Here is a 20,715-nt window from a genome sequence, read left to right as displayed (position 1 = left end):
CTAGTTTTCTCTGCAGTTAAATAGAGGCCCCAGCCACTATTTTAATAAAATATTCAAAGGAAATCCCTTCCTATTTGATTATCTCCGCTGCAGAAGACCATGAATATTAAGTTAAAACTGGTAAAGCTGGTAGCTCTGTTATCTGTTCCCCTCGAGTGCCTGGTTGGGTGGTATGAATCTCTAGAGAGGGAGGCATTAATTATGTCTAACAACAAAGGGGGCTGGACACTTTAGAACCGTAACAGTGAGTATGTCACTGATGACGCAATGTTAGTGGAAAACATGGAAATGCTGTCAAACATTAAGAGAGATGTTACATAACTCCGGGCTCCTATAGGCCGTCAAAATTCACTTACCAATCCTTTCTGGACACGCTGTTTTTAAAAAAAGGACAGTTCATAGAAGTAGTGGCTAAAAATACCAAGAAAGCCATGCGCCATGTTGTGTAAAATGAGTCTATGAGTGTGTGTGTGTGTGTGTGTGTGTGTGTGTGTGCATAATGAGAGGGAGCAGGGAATCAGCTGGCTGATTGGGCAGTGGCAGTACAGAGCTCCATTCATTAGGGAGCAGGAACAACACAACAGAGACCCCAAGAGGCACCTGCTCTGCCAAAGCAAATAGGATCCGCTTTTCATTCAATCTACCTGCTTTCCATTCTGCTAATTAAGGGAACTGGAGAGACAAACAAACAAAAGTAAAAGCATCCTCCCTTTCAGGCTCAGGGGCTCAACGTGCAGGAGAGGGAGAGCGAGGCAAAGGAAACAACACTGGGCTAGTGGAGCCTCTAATTGGCTAAAGGGCTGTGGTGCAGTGACTGACACAGTAACCCTCTGATAGGCCCTCTAACAAAGACGTGATACCAAAATAAAACACTTTCTTCTTCTTCCTCCACATTTTCTGCTCTCTGCATGCATCAACCTCCCTCCACCTCTCTTTGCTTTTTACCTCTCGCTGTTTTTATTCTCACATCTTGCTTTTTCACACATACTGTATGCTGTATGGACCAATACTGAGTTGAACGTGTTTGTATTAGGCAGCCCAACAGAAAAACTGAGCCCCGGGTCCTGCTAACTGATTAACATTTAACAATATCACAAATATACTGTATGCACTGTCAGAAAACCAGACAGCTGATCTGAGCATAGGATGTTACCTCTGGGTAAGCCAAGGCTAAAAGATATGAGAAGTTTGGGGTAAGACTTCATTCTTAGATGTTAACAGACTGAATGTCTCCGCACAGAATACAACACATGTGACTTCAAATCCCAATGTAGGTAAACGCATTAGAGTCTGGCATCCAGCAGGATGACAACACATAATTATGGCAGTTAAAAATGGCCTTGTTAAGAATACAAAGTAGGGATAAATATTGTGGACCAAGAGGGATTCTTTACTTTGTGGTGTTGGCTAGGCATTGTGTTCTCAGTCTGTATCCTAATCCTATGATATCCTCAACCGGGCTTTAATAAACAATGCTGTGTAAGCCATCTTGAGTTTCCTGAGATCTTCTTCTAAGGGTCAACCAGAACTTTATTAATAGTATAACTTAACTCAGGGATGCAGTGCAGCATACTTGCCAACCTGCAGACATCAAGGCCTAAATTAGGAGACCAAACTGGAATGTGGAGTCATTTTGTTGCCGAGTCAGCATGAAGAGGGGTATGGGCATTTAAAATTGGGACTCTCAGGAGAATATGGAGGGTTGGCAAGTAGCTATATCTATACACAGCATGTTATGAAAAGTAAAGAACGGAGAAAACAAACAAACTAGATGTATGTATGTTAACAAACTTTTACTAAACTAGAACGCCAGTTTAGTAATAGAAGGAAGCTGTTTGGTTTCTATACTATTTCTCAACTTCTAACTAAACTATTTTGGATTTCTCATATTTTATTTGATTACGTCATATGCTTTCACACCAACACGTTCTCATTCCAAACTCATCAAACATAGACGCTTGGTCAACACTCTTAATACCCTGGGTACCTTTTTAGCACGTGTAGGGCTCCGAGGTCAAGTTAGCAATAATAGATATGCAACGTCCAGTTAGACTTTTAAAATAAAACTAGTGGTTTACATTGTGAAACATCGCAGAAAAAGATCCTCGTTTCGGTTCAAAATCGCTTCGGTAGCCGGTCAGAAGACTGTAGTCAACCGCTGTAATCAACGTATATTATGCATTTATTGCAAATTCTTCTAACTAAGTAATGTCACTAAAGTAACTTATGTAACATAACGAAAAAGCATCATTGTTGACTTTTTGTTTCACACAAGAAACAAACATGGGTCTCCGGGTGAAAGTTGGGTTCCGGATCCATCTGCTCACCCCAACCTCCTCCTTACTTTTCTCTCTAGTTCCAGTTACATTGCCACCAATGTTTTTCACAGACAGCTATCACTAAATAAACAAACTCAGTGATCTCATCATAGTTAACTGTATATCACTGCAAAAAAAGTGCATTATTCGGGACTCCGGCTGAAGAGTGACAAATTTAAAAGCCATTTGCCTCCTGTAGGCTATGACTTGAGGCATTTTCACAGGTGAAACTTGGAATTTCATCACAGAAATAGATCATAACACATGTGGTGTTTATGCAACTTCAGCCTAGAGGATCATGTAATTTATAACTGAAAACCTCGACCAAAACGGGATAACTATAACTAAAATAAATACATGAGAAATCACTTTCTGTGGAATATGATACAAACATGTATAGTTTTTGTGGACTTTACCTTTTGAGTTTTGTATTTTAATTAGAATTTTTTGACTTAAAATGTATGTGTGCATACCATGCATACACACACATACTAACACACATACTTACATACGTACAAATACATGCATTTCTAAGTCATTCTCTCCTTTTTGGCCCCAAATATTTGTTGTTCTTCTCTTATCTCTTTTACCTTAAAATTTGTTAACATTCGTCCCTACATGGCTATAGAGTGGCAATGAATTTCTGGTGACCAATGCAAAGCGAATATTAAAAAGTTATAAAAAGGCCAACTGGAGCAGTGGTAAGTCTGATGGCTTAGAGTGGACCCGTTTCATGGCCACATTGGAAAGAGCTGACACTGGGCTTCTTTGACTCAGACACACAGCTCAATGTCTCTGTTTTCATATCTCTGTACCCTCCTGACCATTCAAGGTCCCACAGGGGCTGCACACAGAGACAAATACTGCAGGTTATTTACTAGATAGGACATTTAAGAAATAGCAATTGCAGCCAGGAAATAAGCTGCTTATGCTGAATGTCAAACAGTGAGCAGCACAGCCTCATGATCTATTTAGATCCAGAGCACAGCGGTATTTCCGATGAGAAAAGCATATTCTGATTAGAAGATGACATCTAAAAAGCTTTTCCGTTGACCGATTTTTTCTGCCGCAGTTGTGTGACCTCATTCCAGGAAACAAAGAGGGTTTCTTGTCAGCCTGGAAAATCTGATTTGAGCGCATCCTTATGTTACAGATACGTTGTGGTACCGGAAGGATAAAGTGACAGAAACTGCAGAGTAGAGTTGCAGAGAGGCTGCTAGCGCAAAGACCAAAGATGCTTTCTACCAACCCAATTGTGTCCCATATTAATTAACTAATGGTGAAAATATTAGTCAATTAACTGATTAGTTGATAAGCTTATACATGGTTTAAGCCAGAGGGGGATACAGTTTTTTGAGAACACTAAATATAAATATATTTCACAAAAAGTAAAAGAGAAAAAATAGCTGGTTCGAAAATCAGTTTATACTGAATATGTGTTCACCACATCAGCTGTGGTTGAAATTACTGCCAAAAACTAGTAAGTCGTCTTTGAGTTGAGATTCTGTCAAACTACCAAAAAGTAGCCCGGCAATTCCTTTGGCTGCTTTTTTTGATCATTTGGCTTTTCATGTAGTAGTGATCCCTTAGGAGTCACATTTATTCATATTGTATAGACTGAACAATTCATCATATATTATTTACAGATTAATCATTAATGCTAAAAATTACTATTATTGTTGGAGCCCTTTTCAGAATGAAGTGCAAGATAAATAGTCAGGTAAATGATATGTCTAGTGGACTGTTGTATGAGGACCAGACCTAATCCTCTCTAGATCCTGAGTGCCTGTCAGCAGTGTTGGCCCAATGCCAAGCCCCTGCTCATTTATTCATGGTTTCTGATCCCTTCTCGTATAGCCGACCCAGTCCTGGCTCTGACAGGTCAGCACTCACAGAGCCAGACGTTCCCTCAGGACTGAGCTCAACAACATGCCAGAGCCTCATTTCCAGAGCCTCATCCCCGCCAAAGCCCCCCCCACCCCCGTGTCAGAACTGTGTGGAGGTCAGTTTAGCTTCAATTCAGTTAATTAGGAGGATCATTTTGGCTACCGTTTGAGTTCTGTTGATATCATGACTTTTAAACCCAAGAAAACATAGTAACAACTGCTGCCCTCCAAACCATCACCCCCCAGGCCTAATTTAAAATGTTGTGCCACAGCTTTCCAACACAGGCAAATATCTGTCTATGAATGGAGAGAGGAGAGTATTCCAGTAACATAAGAATCATGTTCTATGTGAAAAAACTGCATTGTGAGCTTTATATTATGACATTGGTAGTGCAAAAATAATAAATATCGGATTTGTCACTGCTATCATTACTTCGATTTGGGGAAAACTTTCGTACAGCAGTTCCCATCATTTGTGAAGTAAACAGGTACAAGTATAACATTGCCATGGGAACAGTTATTTCGCTGCACGCTTTAACATGAGCCCTTCTTCTTATATACTACCGTTCAGAGATTATAAACACACAGGCGAATGCATGTACGGGTAATCTTTTTCATTGTGGAAGAGCAGGCAGTTCCTGTTGATTAGGCAAATGGAAACACATTTTCAACCTCAAAGGTGCCCCCCCACAGCAGCCCCTATCTACAATATTCGCCCAGGACGCGGGGCCAAGGACACAGGAGGTAAAAATAAATTAGAATGATATCATCTGCCATTGTACATCACACTAAATCTAAAAATATGTGTCATGTCCAAATTCGACAACAGGCAGCGCTTGTAGAAGCAGCAGCCCATAGCTTCTTCAAACTTTGCTACACTTTTGTTTTTAATGGGTTTTTTCCCCCGGCTTTATTGCCAAAACATGACATAAATACAGTCATTGGAAGATGAAAACAGGTTTTGCTGGAGAGCAGCAGACCACCCAGCCCAAAAAACCAGACCAGGCGCCACGGCAGGTGCAGTGGACAAAATGGGACTCGTGTTGAGCAGACAACAGAATTCAGAGACTGTTGAAGGTTTATTGTGAAGATGAAACTTTAATATTATCATCTGGTTGCTGCTGTTTACATTCACCCCAGATGCAAATTCAAAAAATGCACTGTGGAATGTTCAGGATGTATAGGCTACATGTTTTTATAGCCTATATGTATATAAATAATTGAATATATATTTCATTTTATTTTATTCCTTACCATATTTTAATATAGGCCTACACTTAATTATATGTTGTGTGCGTAGCATGAAGGAACTACTGAGGGGTGGAGATGGTGCATAGATAAGATGCTTGCCTTTGGTGTGGGAGACCTGCGTTCGATTCCCACTGTGAGACATCCACCATTGTGTCCCTGAGCAAGACACTTAACCCCTAGTTGCTCCAGAGGCGTGTGACCTCTGACATGTACAGCAATTATAAGTCGCTTTGGATAAAAGCGTCAGCTAAATGTAAACTACAAATTTCATTTTGTTCTGTATAATGACTAATAAACAAACTTGTACCTTGACTGAGTTTTTGACTCCAAGGGGAAATAATTGCTGCTGCTACTGCTGGCCATGTTGATAAGCAGGCAAAACTACAATAACTAATTTCCTGTCATTTTTAGAACACCGTCAAGCACTTTTCCCTTTCACCTCACACAATATCTTTGCCTCACTTCTCATCCTGTGGCCCCCCCCTTTGAAGGAGTCGCTTATACTGCCCAGGCTGCGCCCAACTAACACCAACATTCTAAGTTGGTTCTAAGTAGTTGGTTTCAGTCTTTAGCATGTTCAGAAAACCAACTGTCAGTTCACACTGCCCAGACAGAAGCTGACCAGACACACTTTTGTTGCCTGTAATCAATTTTTGGCAAGTGGAAAACTACCTGTCAATGGTTGTATTGGCCCTCTAAAGGTATTTCAACAGGTTAAAAGGACTGGGTGAGCTAAAATCAGCCACAACTCAAATATAACGCTCATAAATAAAATCAATTCATTTTGAGAACCTTTCAATCAAAAGGTAGGAGGCTCATTGATCAACACTTACAAATGCAAAACTACATAGGCTATATGGGCTGTATTGGCTATTTAAATGTATTTCAACCGGTAAAAAGGACTGATTGAGCTATACTTTCTTTTTGGCAAGTGCAATACTACAAAACTCCATATTGCAACTGTTTGTAAAAGGACTTGATTGGTTGGCACAGAGCAAGCAAAAATAATGTCACAAGGATAATTGCAAGAGACACACTCCCTTTTTTTATTTATAGCCTAACCCAGCCGTGAATCATTTTAATTAAAGACTACAGTCTGTTTTCCAGATATAAACAAGGATATTAAACATAGGCCTTCCAAACACAAACGTCATCGGCAACAATAGGCTATTTTTATTACCTATAATAACGTTTTGTCAGGCCTGATTACTAGAAACTGCAAACACAACTGTGATTATTCCGTTACAAGAAGCATTACCTTTGCTACCACGGACATAAAGTGATACTTGTTTGCACATTATGACTGCTTGAAATAAAAGCAGCTGTAGATGCATAGGGCGTTACAGCTTACTCAGTCAGCAGCGTTACTCCTCTCATGGCTGCCACAGTGAGCGCAGCATCTTATTAGACAAACAGAGGCAGCACCTAAGGACGCAAGCTTGTACGCCAACAAACGGCACACCTCCATCGTCTCTACATTTTCAGTTCATATACTGTTAATGGATTAAATTGTAAATGTATGGTAACTGCTAATTTATTACTTATTGAAATACCCACAAGAGTTTCACCTAACAAGTATTTCATTTGTATTAATAAACAGATTAAGGATTTAATCTAGAATACATGAACAGTAATTACAAACACTACAACGCCATAAAATTCCAGAGCTCAAACGGAATTCAAATTAACTTTACAAAGATATAGAGAGAAAACAGAAAAGCAACACATTAGAGAAGCTGGAAGCAGATCGTGTTTGGCCTGATAAATGACTTCGGTGATTATCAAAATTGTTTGTAGCAATTTTCTGTCCATACACTACTTGATGAATTTACTATTCAACATTTATTATCATTTCAGCACTAATTCAAAATCCTGACAACCGTGCCAGAAATGCAGCCACTTAACTGCATTAAAACAAAGTCCCTTTCCCTTTTGAGACTTACCACTAAGTTTGTTAGATGTACCGTATGTCACGTAGAATCCCCACAGGGCTGACCACTCAGTTAGGATTGTTTCTAATACATACATTTGTTTGTGTTCCATTTGAAGGAGCTCTGTGTAATCCGTTGTGCACACTGATGCAAGAAATGATAATCTCCCCCAGATGGTCATGTGTTACTTCAGGCAGGTGGAGGGCATATGGATGACAGACCACTAACCCAAACGCTGCTTCCGCCACCTAGAAGAAGGCTCAGAAGGCCTGGCATGCTGTATGTTACTTCCTACCAGCCTGCCAAGGACAGACACACACACACACACTCTCTCTCTGTCCAAGGCAGATCTCTCAGGAGTATGAACACTAGTCTCTCATACATATCCACTTACACAGTTTTTCTTGGAGAAAATTGAGGCTGACGAACTTGTAGGCATGACTATATAATCCCAGCTTTAGGGATGTTCAGGGAGAGGCAGAATTGATGGACTATGAGGGGACAGTGCAGCCATCCTCCATAGCAACAGATGAGAGTCTGACATCAGGACTCAACCGGGAAGGAGTGGGGCGGGGGGGGGGGGGGGGGGGGGAGCAGAGTCCCGCTGTGCATCGCCCTTTCTACCTCCCGCCTTTCATTCTTTCCAGCCCGGTCGGCTGCTGTAACTGACTCAGTGGCTGCTCCTTTACTGACCGTCACAACAGTAGGTCCGGCTGACTGTGACCTTACAGCAACACAGAGCACCACGGAGGCAGGAATTGCTCGCTCTGGCAGCAAGGCTACGTCTGCTTGAAGCAAAGGTTTGTTACTGATCATCAGCAGTGGACAGATACACTGGGGCTGCCCCCTCTTAGTCAGTGATTGTTAGGGTGTTTGCTGATTCTGACAATTTTGTTAATTTCATAAACACCAGATTGTGGCATCCTGGTGGGCAAGGGTTGAAATCGTTGACCATGAAATTGCTACAGCCCTGGTTCAAGTCCAGTCTCACCCTTATTTCCTGTCACCTGTCCACTTTCTGCTGATAAAAGGCTAAATGCCTACTGAAACATTCCCTTTGCATTCATTTGCAAGCACTGAATGATCCTGAAGAAAGAATTTAACAGATTTTTCACTTACATCAAGAAGAGTCAAAGAAATCGTTTGACTCCTTTTCCTCTGTGCTGTTTTGTTAACACCTACAGTAAAACATCACACCCATGGCAGATATTTTCAACTCATCTTTTTCCTAAAATTCGGAATTACATGTTGAGTTCATCTTATTCCAGCTCAAACTAATATTACCCAGTGTTTTATAGTCAACTTTGGGTGTATACATTTAATACAACCAGGCAACTGCATGCATATGGAAGATCATGTGATATACAATGAAAAAAGCCTTAGAAAAGCTACTAAATTGGCCTTGTGCTGAGATCATTTTGAACTGCTGTTTTCAAGGTCAATTTCAGTAACCGAGTTTGTGTTTGACTGACAGCTGCAACGGCCTATCACACTTAACCATAATGAATACTCATTACTAGGCCCACTTCAGTTCCACCACTCTGCCGAAAATTCACTAAAAGTTACCCTAAATTTTTTCAATCCCATGTCCTAAAAATTATGTTTGCACACCACTAAACTTTTTCCCAAATATATTTAGGAGGAAATGGATTATGTTCACTGGCAGTGTTTTGTCTAGTGGAAGAAGTGGTTCGTATTTCTACAATGCTGAAGAAGGGAGACTGACAAGACCAGTCACACCACCATCTTTCTCTAAACATCAAGTGATTCGAGTGCGGAAACATGACCATAAAAAAGAAAAACATGCCTTGGCTGGCGGAAGATAATCTTGTAGGAAAACCAATGAAATACACTGTCAGTGAACATCACAGGGTGATCCAGGCTGCAGTGCATTTTTTTAACGTATTTTTTGGTGTAGATTAGTAGAATATACGCATTTCTAGAAGACAGTGTTGGTGTTTCTCGCTCCAGTAACTGCCAAAGATTGCTGCGAGTGTTAAACCCAAATCCAAGGTTGACAGTGTCTCTTTCAGAAAACATGAACTTTGGTCTATCAGTGTGTGTGATGTTTATTTTATAAACTTGAGGATACGGTATGGAAATGCTGGGTGAGCAAAGCCTTGATCCTGCTCCGGTAGGCTTGTGGACCGCGGACATGCTCAAGCTTCTATACGTATTATAAATCGGGTTGAAGGTGGGATTGTATACAAAGTTATGTTCCGAAAATCAGTAGAAAACGTGATGCAACTTGACAGCAGGTAGAAGAGCTTCTGTTGTATTGTACGAAAAAGCCAAAAAAGAAATCAGTGTGTGTGATCACTTAATGACTAAGTATAATTAAATAGAACCAAGCATGGGAAATACAGTACATAATGTAGAGTACATGAAACAAGTGTCCAGTTTATTTTTCTGGGGCACAAAGACTTGCTGACAGAAATTTACACCACGTGGACATTTGCACATCTAAAGCTTGAACTGGCCTTCTGTTACTGTTCTGTGGGAATAAACAGGCTGTTAATCGTCTCCATGTTGAGCATGGGGTCAGCCGTACAAACTATGATTCAGGAGTGTACATGACGGTGCTATAGCGTTGTTTAAAGCCCTGCTGCTGTTTCTATGAGACGATGACTCAATGACTGGCGTCTCGATCTGTCCCAGACTGCCGCTCTTGTCTCCTGCTGCTCACAGTGATTGGACTTTTCACAGCACATAAGGTACCATTAAACAAACACACTGCTGGCGGCGGCGGGTGGGGGGGAGAGAGGGTTGATGAGCAGAGATGACAGAAAGGTAGAGACAAAATGTAAATGGAGGATGTGGATGAAGCCTGAGGTGTGCCTTTGTCCGTGCCTCATTCACGGCTGAGACGCAGCTCTCTGCTGGTCCCTATGGAGCTCAGGATGAGTCTTAGTGTACGTCAGCCAAGAGCATGGTGACATATGTGCCATTATTTATAGCCAGCAGATCCGCTGAGAGGCCCAGGGGCTGCTTAGAGAAGGTATTAATTTGAGAACCCAAACACCAACTTGCCCACCATCAAGCTCACAGAATATTTAGCAGCACATAAGAACCCACAAACACACGACACAAACCTCTCTCCTCAGGAGAGGTACTAATACTGCCATCAGAGTAGAATTACAGCCAAGATAATCAAGTATCGCTGAGACCAGTATTTACTACATCCCAAGTGATGAGCTAAAACAAAAGCGTGGATGTAAGACAACAGAAAGCCAGCTTCTCATTCTGAAGTGACACTTTTTACCACACTAGAACTAACTAAACTGAAATACGGGTCCCCCGTGGCACATTTCCTGCTTCGCAGTAGAGCATTCTCACTCATTTTCCATTTAGTGCACCAGTGAGGTAAAGCAAGTCATAGCTCTGACAGATTTAAGCTATGATTACAGAGGGATTAGCAGTTTCACTGTGGCGCCCCGCCTGGGAACTCAGTGACGGACGATGAGGTAGATTTATGTCCCCACCCCCAACAATCAGGACACGGTGCTGCTTTGCCTCCATCGTTACACCAAAATATGTGTTGGAAGGGTTAATGGTAAGTCAATTAGAGTGTGGATCTAATCCACATGAGGCAAAGTTCATCTCTTAGTAGACAGTAGGATTATGGCGGGAGGTTCCCTCGCTTGGGGTGGTGCTCCACCTGAATCCACGTCCTCCAATCCTCTGCAAGAAAGCTGCAGCCCAGTAAACAACTCTAGCCATCCGCCCCCATCTGTGGAAAACTCACCACTGAGATGGACTTACAATGCCATGTATTATTCAGCCCTCCGCCACCACCACCACATGGTTAACTGAGCAAGAAGCATGGTAAAAGTCAAGGTTGCAATAAAGTGTCTGGATAAAGGCCACACACATTAACAAATGTTCGCCCCAAGGCCAGGACAAGACAAGAAAGGAGAGCCAAATTCCAAATGTGCTCTGTTCAATAATCAAGCTGCTAATATGGTCAAGCAGGAGATTGTGCTCAGACCAATTCACCTGCTGCATTTTCCCCTCTGCTGGGGTTTTAATCAGCTGCTTTCATCATTGCAGGGACAAGCTGAACTAGTTTCATGTGGGGTTTTTTTTTCCATTAGGACTGTATGCTGGTGCATACAGTATATGAAAACACTGTCAGAGGCAGAGTATTGACTAAATGCCCCAGCTGCATTTCATTTGTCCTGCAACAATATAATGAGCAGAATGAGAGTGCACGGGGGGGGGGGGCACACTGGGTATCTTCGCTTGAGAATCTCCTACATTAACATCAGCCTGGGATCCTACATGGCGGGAAATAATGATCAGCGTTGATATTCCACTCCGTTAGATGGCCACTGCCTGGAGCTAAATTGGGCACTGGGGTGAAGGTGCAGCAGACACCGCGTTTGGTCCAATTATCACAAAGTATTACATTGACCCATTCCCTGCTGCAACAACTCATACCAGGTAATATACATAGACTTCTTACCTCTTGGATCAGGCGTTTTCGAAGGGTTTCCACGTCCAGGAGATGCAGTCGATGATCAAGGCATTGTAGTTTTTCACTTCAACATAATTCCATTACCGTTTGTAATCTCCCCTCTTGGATCCCCGGTATTGCCGGTGGATCACTCTTTTCCCCTTGCGCGTGAAACCCGAGCGAGCCACCGCTCTCACCACACTACTGCGAGCACGCAACTCCACTGGCTCCCAGCATCGATCAGCTCCAAATGTGGGCTATTTTAAGTTTGAGAAGACGCGAAAGCATGAATAAACTTTCAGGGGAGTCAGGCATTTCTGCTCTGATACGCGTTTAAATAAACATCCACTCACATCGCTCTGAAGGGAAGAAAGAAGACAGTGTCCTCTCGGAGCGGAATGAAAATCTCCGCGCTCTGCGATGTTGTCTGCGTTTTGATGCGCCTGCCTGCAGCCTGTAGTTCCCTCCACGCACTGACTGCGCCCTGTGAGTTGACGGCAGAGACAGTGAGAGAGGCAGCAAGTGGACTGGAAATGTATTGACATATGACACATTTAAAATGCAAACATGGGGCTTCTCATATCACGCTCAGTTTATCATTAATAGAAACAGCAGCTTATATAGCAAATATTGGCTCCAGCCCCCCGACCCTGTATGCAGAATAACCGGTTGGCAATGGATGGATGGATGGATGAGATTTGTAGTTGGTCATTTGAAATTATTTTCCTTGGATCACTGTGAGCCTTGGTATCCCAGATTTTGTGTTCATCCTAAATTTTGGTCTGGATTTCAGAGGGTCAAATTTGAGCAACACAGTTTATTTTACTTGATTTGACTTTTTGGATCCAAAAAGGAGCAGCTGAAATGAAGGCACTTTAATGTGTTTTTTAATGTTGGACACACTTTTCTAATTTAATTAGTGATTCCAAAGTCATAGCCTAGAACTTACCTTCTGGTTTTCTAAAAAGATATTTCAATGCAACAAATTCAGCAGTGGGGAGGACCGGGGATGGTTGTAACATGGGGAAAATGTTTAGTTGTATTTATAGGTTTTCTTTGAATTTCAGTATGTGTCTGACATTCACAGAAATGTTTTATTATTTTCAAATGTTAGTGTAAGGCCTTTCCGAGGACCAATGAGTGCTGCATGTCTGCCACCACTTTGATGGTGCAAGACAAAGAAGTACAAACACACACATTAATATTAAGTTGGTGTACATTTGCACATTTTGTTCAGTTGTATTATTATGTTCACTACAGTGACTGACAGCAACAACAGTACTTCGACCCACCCCCCCACCCACAGATACACCGATTATGTTAAAAAATATTTTAAGTGTTGATTAAAAAGCTTTGAATACCATGTTTTTCTCATACTCCTTATTACATAATATTACATTTCAACCCAGGGTATGTAACAACTAACCCAGACTATGGGGTGAAACTTCAGTTTCAACATTAAATATTAAGCAATGGGTAAAATCTCACAATTAATTATTTAGTTGCTAATTAGGTTCAAATTGCCATTCATTGCTTCTGTACTAGTAACCTTTGGGTGTGTGGTGGATGTGTTATAAAATGTCAACAATAAACGGTAATACACCATCAATTATGCAGTTAAACTTGTTAACAAAGATCATAATGCATCATTGCAGTGTCTGGTCAGGGCGTGGCCGTTGTCCTGTTGCTCGGCTACTGGAAGTGCTGCTTGCAGTGTTCTCGAAAACTCATTCGATCAACTTCACACTCGACACTGCGCTCCCTCAGCAATACACCCGCCAAGTGTGAAGTCAATTGGATGGAACGGTTCTCGAGATACGCTAAGGACTGTCAATCACACGTACACACAAACACACACACACACACACACACACACACACAGAGACAGAAAGAGATTACTTCCTAGTTAAAAGAAACTGCTGCAACATCTATTGGCCAAATGGCATCTAATTTTTAAACTTAAACTGCCTTAAGCTTTGGGCAAATAATTTATTTTAAAAAATGATAACAAAGATCGAGATAATGATGATCAATGAACATCACAAGGAAGTAAACATCTATTTAGTAGGGTAAACGTCAAAAGAAAACAAAAAAAAACATAAATTCACTTTAATTTCACCGACACCTAATCACTCAACTTTGTTAAAGTCACGTTCTTAAGGTCCTCTCAATAAACGTGCTTTGCAAATCTGCCTGTTCGATTACAAAACAGTTCTGTGTGTCAAGTTGTGGATGCTAGTACAAAGCTCATGGAGTGTCCAAAATGGAAAAACGTCATCCCCTGGTGAGCACTGACATACTCATGCCTCTAAATCTAATCCGCCGAATTCTTAATTAATTGAGATTTTTACATTTCTTTTGCACAATGGAATGTTTTGGCCAGGTCAGGGGGTCACCAACAACAGTAAGAATCACCCTCCTAGGGTCTGCAGGTGTAAACTGGTGATTTGGGTTAAGAGAACAGAAGTATTATTCCAAACTGATCCAAGGAAAAGGCCTATAACAAGCCTTGATCAAAACAAAAGAGATCCTGGCCACAAGCTAGTTGAACCGCAAAGTAGCCAAATCAGCCTGGATATCATGAAACATAAGTAAACCTACTGTATGTCATGAAAAACTGCACAGAGGGTGATCCCTTTCTCATTACACATTGTTAATAAAAGAAAAGAAAAATAATCTCTATAGAACTTTAAATAGCAAGTAGCCAGCAAACTGATACACCAGGAAATGCACAGTTATTCAAACAGCATGATGGACAGATGTTTTTAGGTATTTACATACATTTAAAAGCTTTTCAAAGGTGGATTGTTTAAAACAGCAGTTGTTTGCACATCTCGGCTTGTAGAGCACTGTATGCCTCCAAAAAGCTGCAAGAAAAGCTGGAGGTTTTGAATGGTGCGAAGAGAAGAGCTTTTGTCTTGCACTGTGAGAGAATGTTCGGAGGTCCCAGCAGCACTGACTGAATGTGAAAGCTAATCTCTAATGCACTTTCATTTCACAATAAACCGCGTAGGAAGAGAGGAATCAGTAAATTCCCAGGCTCATGCTGAGGAGTCAGAAGTCTTTGAATGGAGTGCCACAAAAATGTGAACGCTCTTACACAAACAGAAATGGTCTAAGCACTCAGAAATCCTGCAGGAGCCTGGAGGGAATTGAACTTTCCACAGCCACACAGGCTCACTCCTCCTGCTTGTGCAAGGCTCGACTGGAGTGTAGTTGTCATAGTTTGTCACCATCAAATCTCATATATATATTGAGTGATTGCTGCCAATCCATATTCTCTGTGAATTCATGCAACACAATTCAGGACACAAACGAAACATACTGTATAATCTTCATGCTTTCCACCAAAACCTGTGTCGCCTACTCTTCTGGTACTACTGTTTAAAGTCAGTTACTCAGAACCTTGAGAGACAACAACTGTATCATGTTTGACTGGCAGAATGCTTTTTATGATACTCACTTATCAGTGTATAGTACGGAAGCCCTAAGAGGCCATACATTAATACATTTTATATACTCTGTTTTTACATGATAACAAGTTAATTTAATTTGTTTTCTCGAGATCTCGACTTATTTTTGTCATTGCCTCAAAATAACGTGGTTTTCCTGAGGTCACTGGATCACTTCCCTAGATAACGACATAATTAATTAGAGATCTCAAGAAAACAAAATTATAGCGTAGCACAGCGGTCGGCAAATAAATGTGGCATCGGGCCAGTTTTTTAGCCATTAGATGGCAGGCAATAGTCAAAGGATAGTTTCAGTTGTCAGCATTCCATCAACCTATGGATGCTTTTGGATCTCATTTCCCCAGCATCTCCGGGCAGAGGAGATTCCTGCGCTTCTCGTTCAGGGGAATCCAATCTCACATTTCCTGATGGCTATTTCAGAGGTGTGTCATGTGTCATATATTATAGGTAATTTTTACTCTTCCTAGTAACTAGTAGTGTAAGAGATTACCATTTCCAAAACAGTTATATTACAATACTAATCCAAGTAACACTGCGTTACTGAACGCACCATCCTAGACGAAAGAAAGAAAGAAACTCCAGCCGCTACTGCCAGTGATACTTGGACTCGTCAGGAGAGAGGGGCGTTAACAGTAGATCAAAACTCAGGATTGACTTACTTAATTTTTTTATGTCAGCCGGTGGCGTTAGAGATGTAATATGTTTTGTAAACACCACACTCCTTACTGCTGTTACGAATATGATTAAAAAGTCAGGAGAGACTTCTTTGTTTTGAGGGGTGGGTAGTGAAAGTAATATAGTAACATAATGAGTAACGTAACTAGTCACTATTATCACCCAGTAATAAGTAAAGTAATATTTTTACATTTAACTTATAACAATTTCTGAGTAACTTGTCCAACACTGGTCATACAAGCCACAGACACTTTTTAATGCATTTCAGAACTTTTCAAATTAAGTTATCATTTAACTCAACTTTCTTAAACTTTTATTTTGTAGGCAAAATCACGAAAGAGAAAGTGATACTGTGTGAGTAACTGCTACTGTCAAGACTGAGATCTAGTTCAGCTCCAGCTGTTGTCAAACTAATCTGGCCAAGGCCAGATATGTCAGGATTGGTAGAAGTGAGCAGTAGGTTTGAGCCCAAATGCACGAGGAGCTGACAGATGTTGCAAAGGTTTTAAATCACACACAACAAAAGATCAGGCTTACAGGACATTGAGGTTGTCACGGTCCAGGCAACAGATCAGGAAACAGATCAGGAAACACAACGACAGGTGGAGAACTCTATTCACAACAACAACAATGACCGGACACAGACTAAAGAAACAAGCAAACACTTATACACCAGGCAACGAACAGGGCGGGACCACAACAGGTGACAGGTGATCTGCGACAAACTGGGTTCGAGTTGTAATCTAAGCTTCATGGGGGTCTCACACCCCATTTACACCTCGTATTAAAATGCGATCTGATCCAGATCTGATACAATCTGCTACAGATCGCATTTTACCGGCGGAGATTAATAAATAAATAAATAAATAATGAGAGCGTGAGAGAGAGGTAGAGAGAAATCGTTGCTCATTACATGATCAACATTTCCCTCTTTCACACACACACACACACACGCACACAGCAGTCCACTACTTGCCCCAGATGTTATAGATATTGCATCAAGGTTTAAGTTTCAATAGCCTGTTCAAAGACTATTGCTCAAGGAGAGACGCAATTCCGCCCTTTATGGTAGGTATAATATTAAAGTGTTATTATTTTAGGCACTGCTGGCTGCAGGCACACAGTAGCAAGCATATTATTATGTAAATTAAAGTTACCAAAGTCTATCTCCTGATGCTGGACAGTTTTTTAGTGGCTGCACAACAAACGTGCAAATAGATATAAATAAATAGTTCTAATAATTCTAGCCTTTGATGTTGCTTAGCAACCGTCATGCGCTATGTAGCCTACCGGCAGCCTGGTAGAAGTACTTTTTGTATTCATAAAGAAATGTCTGTTGATGAAATTGTCAAATTGTAGTGCATCTGTTAGCCTACTTTCTTTTTGCCATACTTGGTAACTATTTTATAAAGGCAATAGCTCACTTCAGGCTGTTGCTGATTTGATATAGTAATCGTAGACCACAGCCTGTCGTGAGCTATTGCTTAAGTAGAGATAGCAAACTAAGAAACAGTGCGAACTGTAAAATATGTCTAAGCTAAACAGAACAGCAAACAGAGGGTCTGAACACAAGGCGTCAGCAACAAAACAAACAGGCACTGGACTAATAACACAGAATGGATAAAGTAGACTAGATAACAGAACATCACAGACAAACTCCACAACAAGACACAAAGAGACAGGACCAGACTGAAATGCAAAAACACTGAGTGACAGACCGGGGTTCCTGACCAGTACAGGCAGACAAAGACTAGAGAGACTAAATCAGACTAAAGCAGATCACAAACTAACACTAGAAGACAGAATAAACCAAGAACGAAGACAGGCACAGATCACATAAAAGCCACACAACAAACAGGCAGAGATCCAGATCATGACAAGCTATCTGTGTCAGTGTAGCAATGTCAGAGGAGCAGGGGAATTTTGATCACTGCGTCATGTTTCTCCTCAATCAAGGCCTGACACAGGTTGAAATAGCTTTATGCCTTGCTATTACACACAGGCTGGACTGGTAATCTGGCATACCGGGCAAATGGGCCGATGAACCTTTGGGGCTGGAGTAACGTAAAAAATTATTTATATAAATAACGATCAGCCCATAAAGCACTGACAGCGGCCCGTTGGGTAATTTTCTAGGCTGAGACTGGGCCGGCCCAATCACAGCCTAACTAGCTCCCACTCCCTCCCCCTCTGCCCTGTCTGTTGCTTCCATTCAGGCCAAAAAAGAAATAAAAAATCTTCAGACGGCTGCTGCTAAATGTGTGATAATAACCGATATCTGTGTGACAGAGGGACAGAGTGACAGGGGCCGAGGACAGAGAGAGCAGGAGGAGAGTGGAGGTGAAGCGGTAAGAAAACCTGCAATGGTATGTATATGTAGAAGAAACCTCTGCTTTGTCCAAATAAAAAACTTAAGCAAAACATAATAATCTGCTCAACAGAACTGTTGCCGGTTCATCTCTTTTCCTTCCTTGGACCACTTTTGATAGGTACTGACCACTGCAGACCGGCCACCAAAATTCCCTTGTCAAAGTCGCTGCCCATTTTTCCTGCTTCTAACACTCCAACTATGAGGACAAAATGTTCACTTATTGCCTAAAAAATCCCACTGACTGACAGGTGCCATTGTAACAAGATATTCAGGGTTCTTCACTTCACCTGTCAGTGGTTATAATGTTATGGCTGAACAGTGTGTGTTTCTCAGTTTCTATTCATTCAACTTACACTGTAAATTTCCAGGTAAACTGAGGCTCATTGTTGACACTTTTCTCTCTCTTGCCTGCCTTTCACTGATCTTGTGCAGAGTTTTACGTGCATGTCGTGCTGCCGACAACTGCATGCACGTCGTGGTTCCTCGAGGGTCTATTTCAAGTAGGCGGCTATTTAAAAACGATGTAATATTCTTTGTGTGGTTCATCAACGACAATAAATTTCTTTTACATGTTTATTTACAGCATTAAACGTTGAAATGTATATTGTAATAGGCTGTACATTAACTTATTGTCAAAATCAGACATTGAGCACCCCCATATCACCAAAATGGCAGGATCCTTCTTTCGCTGCGAAGCTTCGACTGTGAGATTGACAGTCAAATCAGGCTCCGCCCATCAAAGCATCGAATCTTCGACTATTCTGGGTCAGCCCTAATACATACATATATTTTATATATATATATATATAAAATGTACAAAGGGCACAAACACCCAGCGTAGGTGGTGCTGCAAACAGAAATGTCTGTCAACACCATGACAAAACTTGATTTGATGACGTGAATGAATGAAGCAACTGTAATGCCATGCTGTGAACCACACAACATACCTCCACTGGTAAATGAGACCACCCCCAGGGACAGAGCCTCTGTGGACAGCCCTCCAGTATAAACTATATGTCCTGTTCAGACACACCGGGACAAGTGAATAAGTCACATTCTGCATGCGGGGTACTGAAGTAGGCTATACATTCAGAAGCTGAACAAACATTCTGAATGACTTGGAAACCTAAACCTAGTCAGAAGATGTAACAAAAACACAGAACACCATTGAAATAAATAAATTAATTGAAACATTTTATTTGCTGAGAAAGATGTAAGAGCATGTGCGCTCATGAATGCCCTTTAATGGACATCTTTACTTAATGCACTGCTGAATGTACATGTCATATAAACATAGAGTTTTCCATTAAAACTGAATAGAGGATGAAATCACCTGTGGATGTGGGTATTTTCTGCAGCACTTTGCCTAGAGCCCCTAGAGGCTCAGAATGTGGTGGGTCCTGGGTCTGCATGTCATCCAACGCAGATAGCATTGCGCTTCCATCTAATTTCTATCCATTAACAAGACATGGAAGCTGACTGCTTTTTAATCCCATTTGCCTATCCACTGAAGACTCTCATGAGGAGCAATATGCAAAACACAGGTTTTCTACAGATGGCCTGTGGGACGGATTCCTCCCCACTTTGCATTAGCAGTCAGGTAGCAGGCTGGCAGCAGGGATCTCATTTCCAGCCAAGCAGCATCAAAGTGAGGCTCGCTTTTGGAACAGAGCTCCTGTGACACTGGGAGGGAAGGATGCAGTGCTGCAGAAGGCTGTTTTTCCTGGCACCTGTTACAGATGGAAGCTATGAGAGAAAAGAGGACTGGAGAGGACACTGATCACGAGATGCTCAGGTCTTTCAGAGCTGAGGATTAACCAGATGTCACTTTGGAGCACAGGATTTCATCCCCCATGTGCAGCTCAGAGGTCAGGTCGAGACACTTAAACAGCACCATCATCTCTGTGGCCTTAACAATAGACTACTGTACCATGTCTTAGTCAGATAAATCCTCCATCTGCTTTGTGTAATACCACAGAGCTGAGGACCAGATCAGCTCTCTGATCCATTAGCACCAAGACAAATAATGCTTAACAGATATATGCCTATGTGAGAACCTATTCCACTGGAGATCCGGGTAGTGTTAAAGACTGACAAGTTAAATTAAAGTGATTTAAAGTACGCTTATGCAATAACATAACATTGAAATACCAAGCAAGAAATTGTGTTATTGTACCATTTATCTGTCTCTCAAACTATCGTCTTATCTTTAAATGTGATGTATTGCACATTTCTTTTTTTAAATCACTTCCATGAAAGTGAAGAAATATTCAATAATTTAAAGTAGATCACAGAAATGTAGAATTTAGGTTTACTTAAATCATTTCAACTACAAAACCTATCTAACTAAAATG

At 41.3% G+C, this 20,715-nt stretch overlaps 1 protein-coding gene across 1 annotated transcript in view; it reads right to left on the bottom strand.

Annotated features, from left to right (window-relative positions):
* lrfn2b (leucine rich repeat and fibronectin type III domain containing 2b) overlaps nt 1–12,285 on the bottom strand; it is a 158,002-nt gene extending 145,717 nt beyond the window's left edge. The window contains exon 1 of the mRNA XM_038727542.1: nt 11,852–12,285. The gene's annotated coding sequence lies outside the window, so the exon portion shown is untranslated. The remainder of the gene's footprint in view (nt 1–11,851) is intronic.
* Between the last annotated feature and the right edge of the window lie 8,430 nt (nt 12,286–20,715).

Source organism: Micropterus salmoides, unplaced genomic scaffold (genome assembly GCF_014851395.1).
Source record: "Micropterus salmoides isolate LMB-PRFRI ecotype aquatic unplaced genomic scaffold, ASM1485139v1 Ms_hic_scaffold_18, whole genome shotgun sequence".
Classification (NCBI taxonomy): Eukaryota; Metazoa; Chordata; class Actinopteri; order Centrarchiformes; family Centrarchidae; genus Micropterus; species Micropterus salmoides.
This window is presented reverse-complemented; position numbering and strand designations above follow the sequence as displayed.